Below are 7,500 nucleotides of genomic sequence, written 5' to 3'. Positions count from 1 at the left end.
AGTGCGCGCGCGCACACACACACACACACACACACACACACACACACACACACACACACACACACACACACACACACACACACACACACACACACACACACACACACACACACACACACACACACACACACACACACACACACACACACACACACACACACACACAGGTATCATTTCCCATACATCGTGCCATAAATGAGCTCTGAACTATCATCCGGAAGGGTAAAAGGAGGCAATCACGGGTCAGACACCTTGTCTAAGACCATGGTGAACCACAAAAACATCTTCGTATGCACACACAAACACAGTCTCTCACACACACAAACACACACATACACACGCACATTCATATACAATCATACATAGACAAACCCGCGCGCACAAGCACGCCCATATTTACACACAAGCACGTCATCACCCTACAGAGATCAAGTTTTCCCGTTATACGAAGTCTACAGCGCCTTCTGTTCACCCAGGTCTCAGGTAATGGTTGTCGAGTTACGCCCCTTTTTCGTTAGCTCATCGTCTTTTTGTGCTGTGAAGAACACGAGGACGTGAGTGGCCGAGAATGGCAATGACCACAGGAAGGTGAAACATCTTAAGCAACTGTAGCCCACACTGTGTAGGTGATGGTGTAGGTGTCCCTGTACGTGCACGATTCTTTGCTTGTTTCTTTACTTCCTTGCTTGCTTGCGCGTGTTTGTGTGTGTGTGTGTGTGTGTGTGTGTGTGTGTGTGTGTGTGTGTGTGTGTGTGTGTGTGTGTGTGTGTGTGTGTGTGTGTGTGTGTGTGTGTGTGTGTGTGTGTGTGTGTGAATGTATGTATGTGTGTGTGCGTATTCACCTTGGTCTTTGGATCATGTGCTGGACTCGTGATCGACAGCTATTTCTCTTGCGAAGGAGAGGTCATAGCTCGTATGACCGATCTATGGGTAATGGCGTGAGCTTACATGCACACACACACACCCAACTCCCCGCCCACGAGATTTGAGTAACGACACGAAGCGCAGCGATACTTAAATTATTTCAGTCCTGGGCAGGATTCGAACCCGGACCGCCGTAGTGACAGTCGGGGACTCTACCAACCGCGCCACCGAGTGTGTGTGTGTGTGTGTGTGTGTGTGTGTGTGTGTGTGTGTGTGTGTGTGTGTGTGTGTGTGTGTGTGTGTGTGTGTGTGTGTGTGTGTGTGTGTGTGTGTGTGTGTGTGTGTGTGCGCGCTTGCGTGTGTGTGTGTGTGCGTGCGTGCGTGCGTGCGTGTGTGTGGGGGGATGTAGGTGTGTGTGTGTAGGTGGGTGTGTAGGTGTGTGCGTGTGTGGGTATTCACCTAGTTGTATTATACGGGAAGGGCAGCTATGCTCGTTGTGGCCCGTCTTTGTATCTCTCAACATTTAGTTTGCTCTTAAATTCTTGTATTGTTTTTGCACACACCATTGTTTCGTTCAATTTGTTCCAGACATCCACCACTCTGTGTGGAAAACTTTTTTTTTCAGATCCCTTCTATAACTATGCTTTTTTCTTTTCTTTTTATGTTCTCTTCTTTTTCTTTTATCCCACTTTAATAAGTCCTCTCTGTCAAGGACTTCCATGCCTTTCATGATTCTATAAATGGCCAGTAGATCTTCTCTTTCTCTTCTTTGTTCCAGGGTTGGTAGTTCCAGTTTAGACAATCTTTGTTCCTATGTCAATTTTGAAAGTGTTGGTGCCATTATTGCCGTTGCTCTTTGGATTATTTCTAATTTCTTTATATTCTTTTGTATGCTGGGTGTCCATCGTGTGGCAGCGTACTCCAATCTTGGTCTTATCAGTGTGACTAATATTTTTTTTTAGCATTACTTCGTCCAAGTAATTTTAAGTCACCTCTATTGATCTTAGTAAATTGTAGGTTTCTCCGACTCTTTTGTTTATATGCTTGTCTGGTGACATGTCTTTGTTGATAATTACTCCTAGGTCCTTTTCGGAGCTAACATTTTTTACTTCCTTTGTACCAATTTTATATTGTCCTGATATATTTCTTTTCCAAATTCCATTATACTACATTTCTTGATGTTGAAGTTCACTTCCCACTTTGGCTCCCCTCCCAGAATTTGTCCAGGCCTCTCTGCAGTGGTTCACAGTCTATCTCTGCAGAGAAGCTCATATAACATTCCACACTTTCATCCATGTCATTTATATATATATATAGAAAACATAATTGGAGCTAACACAGAACCTTGTGGGACTCCACTTATCATTTCTTCCCAGGTCGAGTTTTTATCTCTAATTACCCTCATTTTTCTCCCGTGCAAGAAATCTTCCATCCATTTTAATAAATTTCTTTGTACACCTCCTGTTATTTCGAGTTTTCTTAATAGCTTTTTGTGTGGTTCTTTATCAAATACCTTTTGTAAATCCAGTAAAGCACAATCTGCCCATCCGTCCCTTTCTTACATTATATCTATTAACCTTCAATAAAGCTATTTTTTCTATTCAGTATATTATTTTCTTCCAGATGTTTAGTCCATCTACTTTTGAAAACTTTTTCACATATTTTAGCTATTGTGCTTGTAAGGAAGACTGGTCTACAGTTTGTTAGGTCTTCTTTATCTCCCCTTTTATATATTGGTACAATATTTGCATTTTTCCAATCTTGTGGTACCTTTTTTCATTGAGTGAGCAATCTATTATCTTAAATATTTTGTTCGTTAGTTCATCTATACATTATTTTAGTATCCAATTTGCAGTTCCGTCCAGTCCATGTGATTTTCTGACATCAAGGTGTATTATTTGGTCCCTTATTTCTTTCTGTGTCACAATTACTTCTTTTATTGGGGGGATCTTTCTTCCTTTCCTTCACTCCAATTTTGTGTATTTTCCTTTGTGAATACAGAATTAAAATATTTGTTTATAATTTCAACCATTTCTACATCTATATATTCCGCAATCCCTTGTCGCAGTTTTACTATTTCTTCTTTATTTTCTAATTTACCATTTACATATCTGCAGAATAATCTAGGTTGATCCTTACATATGTCTATTATGTCTTTTTCATAGTTAATTTTGTTCTTCCCTGCGTATTTTTACATATTTGTTTCTTAGTTTAATATATATTTGGCACTACCCGAATTTTTTTCTTTTTTTCATCTTTTCCAAGCTTTGTTTCTTCTATCTTTTGCCTCATTACATTCTTTGTTGTACCAGCATTTAATGTACACCTTCTCCTGTTTTCGTTTTGGTGCGTATTTGTCAGTTCTTTCATTTTAGATTTCTCTTCCATCTATGTTTCTTCATTAGAGAAATTTTTCCAATTCACTTTTTGAAAGAATTAAAGTCTTGTATTGTTAATGTACACACTAGTGTTTCATCGAGTATTTTCCATACATCCACCACTCTGAGTGGAAAGCTGTTTTTTCTTCTACAGTATAACTGTTCTTTTTGAGTTTCTTTCCATGTCCTGTTGTGTTTCTCTTATTCCAATTTAGTAAGTCATCTCTATCAAAGATTTCCACAGCTCTCATAATTCTTTGTTCCGGAGTCTGTAGTTCTAGTTTTGACAATCTTTCTTCATATGACAGTTTCTATATTGTTAGGGCCATCTTCGTAGTTTTTCTTTGCATTCCCAATCTTCCTTATATTCGTTTTAGTGCTGGGTTACCATAGTGTCGCTACGTACTCCGATATAGGCCTTATCAGTGTGACTGGTATTTTCTTTGTCATTTCTTCATCCAAAGAAGTAAAATCCACTTCTATTGATCTTAGCAATTTACAGGTTTCATTGATAATTTTGTGTATATGTTTGTCAGGGGACATATTTTTCATAATGATCACCCCCAGGTCTTTTTCAGGTCCTTCTTTCTTTACTTCCTTTTCACCTTTATATTATCCTGATATCCTTTTTTTTTCAGATTCCATTATGCTACATTTCTTAATGTTGAAATCCACTTCCCGCTTTTGACTCCATTACCAAACCCTGTTGAGATCTCCCTGTAGAGAGTCAATGTCCGTTTCAGTAATCACTTTCTTGAACAATTTTGCAACATCTGCAAAGAACCTTATGTAACATTTCACACCCTCGTCCATGCCATTCACATTAATAACAAACATTATTGGAGGCAATACTGATCCTTATGGAACTCCACTAATTACCTCTTCCCAAATAGAACTCTTATCTTATTTTTCTTCCATGCAAAAAGTATTCCACCCATTTCAATAGTTTACTTTATATTTCTCCTATGGTTTCCAATTTTCTTAATGTTTTTTGTGAGGTACTTTTTCAATAGCTTTTTGTAGATCTAGGAACGAACAGTCAGCCCATACGTCCGTTATTTGTAAAAAGAGATGAAATTTGTAGTACATGATCTTCCTTGTTTAAATCCCAATTGTGTCGGATTTAGTATATTATTCTCCTCCAGATGTTTTATTCATTTACTTTTATAACTTTTCACAAATTTTAGCTACTGTGCTTGTAAGGAAAACTGGTCTGTAATTTGTTGGGTCTTCTTTATTTCCTCTTTCATAAACTGGTACGATGTCAGGATTTTTCCAGTCTCTTAGTATTTTTCTTCTTTGAGCGGGCAACTTATTATGTTATATATTTTCCCTGTTAGCTCTTCTTTACATCCTTTTAATATCCATTTTGTTATTCCATCCGGGCCGTGCGATTCCCTGATATCAAGGTTCATTATTTGACCCATTATTTCTTTCCGTGTTACTATCATTTCCCTCGTGGGGAGATTTCACTTTTCTCCCTTCATCCCGATGTTGCATTTTTTTCTCTAGTGAAAACGGACTTGAGGTGTTTGTTCATGACTTCAGCCATTTCTGTATCTTCTGTGTATTCCGTATTCCCTTGGCGTAGTTTCACTATTTCCTGTGTATCTTTTAGTTTACCATTTACATATCTATAGAATAGTTTAGGCTGATCCTTACATTTTTCTATTATGTATTTTTCATAGTTTCTTTTTCTTCCATGCGTATTTTTACATATGCGTTCCTCTAACTAATATATATTTTTCACTTTCTAAGTTGTTTGTCTTTTTTTCCCATCTTTTCCAAGCATTGTCTCTTCTGTCTTTCGCTTCGCTGCACCTTCTATTAAACCATCACTTAATATACACCTCTTCCTGTTTTTACTTTGGGATATATTTATCCACTCCTTTATAGATTTTCATCAGAATCATCCATTTTTCTTCAACTTGTGTTTCTTCCTTGTAAAATTTTTCCCATTTCGCTTTAAGAAACATTTTCCTAAGTTTCTCAAAATCAGTTTAACTATACAACAGTCTTCCTTTTCTGTGTGTCTCATTTCACTTTGTATATATTTCCTCCTTTAGTTCTAACTCGAGTAGTAGGTGGTCACCCTTTGCAATTGATGTTTTGTATTCAAATTTGTCTACTACTTCAGTTCTGACATACGTAGTCAAACTAGTATCGACGGTTCTTCATTATTTCTAAATTTAGTGTTTTACCCATTGTGTCATTGTATGTTCTATTGTCATGCCGAGTAATATATTTCCCGTTGATCCTCTACACCTTTCACTGTCATATCTTTCCAACATATTTCTTTGCAATTAAAATCTCCTATGAGTACCGCGTTATTTCTATCATTCAGCATCTCGTTTAATGAAGATCACGTATCATCTAACATTTTGGAATAATCTGTCTCTCTCTAAGACCTTGTTTCTGGGGGCACGAAAATTACTTCAAACTTTCTGCTTTTCATATCGTTATCTTCAACTCTTATTGTGATAATTTCTACACTGTTCTTTCCATATGTAACTTTCATCACATTTAAGTTTTTCTTAAACAACTCTTCCATATTGTTTCTCCTCCCTATTTCTAAGCTAATGATTATATAACCCATATCCAGCACGGTTTGGTACTAGTGAACCTCTTAATTTTGTCTCCACAATTCCCATTAAGTTTTGTTTTGTTTCTGACAGATAATCGTTTAGTTTGTTTAATCCTTAGGTTAATTCATTTATGTTGGTATAAGCTATTTTTTATTTTCTATTCCCTTCATCTCGGTCTCTAAACCTTAATTTTTTTTCGTGAATATACCATTTTTTTTTCACTCATATCTAACACTCCAATAGAACTGCGTTTTCTCGGTCTCTATTATATTTATCTTTTTATTTACTTATTTGTTTATTTATTTATTTGCTTCGTTTCTTAATTTTCCTCTTTCCTCATCATTCACTTCTCTTTTTATCCATATATTTTATAGTGTTTGTTTCGTGCTAATTTTCCTGTTCTTGTTAATATTTCTTCGGCTGCCATTTATGACCTTAATTTGATCCCTAGTGGTCAACTTTTTCCTTTTCCTTCTGCATATTTACCCATTTTGTGCACTTCCTTTACTTCCTTTTCTATTTCTAGTTCTTTATATTGTACTACGTTTAAGATATTTCTTGCCAATTCTTTGTCCTCTTTGTCTCTCAGGAACCATATATTACTATACGCATTTTTTCAACTGTATCTCTTACTAGACTTTATTTTTCTTTAATTACCTTAATGACTACATCTTTGGCCTTCTCCTGCATTTGTTGATGAACTTTTTTCAATTTACCTATCTTCTTTGTATTTTTCCAATGTTATGACTCAGTCTGGAAAGATACTTGTTGACTGTAAAGACATACCGAGTACCCAAGCCACAACAGAGTTAGAATGGGGTTATAGAAACACATCAGACTATTGGTATGCCGAAAGACAGAGGACGGTGTTAACCATTTAATATCTTAGGATGAAATATAATCAGACAAAATAAACTAACAAAATAATAATGATATTAATCCTAACACATAATACATAAAAGAAATAAATGGAGAATGAGATATGTAGAATATATAGAACGGGTAAGACTGAAACCTAGCGTGTCGAGTCGTCTGTTGAGTCGTGGGAATGCCTAGCTTTTATAAATCTAGGCTGACGTCTTGGCCAGTTGGCTGAGGACGGTTGTTTAGGCCGAACTGCCGAACTATCGCTTTGCTGCGGAGCGACCCAAATGGGGGAGGGGGAGAAGGCTGACTGCTTGTTCCTTCGAAGTAGGAAGATAGTGGTAGTTGGAAGGGTGTCATTCAGGTGAATGGGTACCTTGACACCCTGATGGGTATTGTGTCACCTGGCTAGGGGTAGTATCGTGACACCAATGATTCCTGAATTCTTCCAAATCGTCTTCTCCTATGCTTTTTTCCGCTTCCACGGCCATTGCTTTTATCCGTTCATCCACCTCTTTCCTTATGGTCTCGTTATTTGCATTTTCATTATTTTTCAGCTTCTCATTTTCACATTTTAACTCGACCAGTTCTTTTTTTACTGCACATATATCTTCTTTTATTTCAGGGTTTACTCTATTTAAGACACTCACTTCCTTATTTAAGTCTTGATTTGTCTTCCATAGATCGATAGTTTCTTGCATCCATTATTCGTTTATATTTCTCATATCTCTCTCTATGACTATAACTCTACCAAAAAGTCTTCTTTCATACCCACTAAATCCAGAGAAATTACCCTCATCGTCATTATC

This window comes from Oratosquilla oratoria, chromosome 20 (genome assembly GCF_046742065.1).
Source record: "Oratosquilla oratoria isolate Oo_2021 chromosome 20, ASM4674206v1, whole genome shotgun sequence".
In the NCBI taxonomy this organism is placed as follows: domain Eukaryota; kingdom Metazoa; phylum Arthropoda; class Malacostraca; order Stomatopoda; family Squillidae; genus Oratosquilla; species Oratosquilla oratoria.
The sequence above is the reverse complement of the archived record's forward strand: the minus strand, read 5'-3'. Positions refer to the sequence as shown.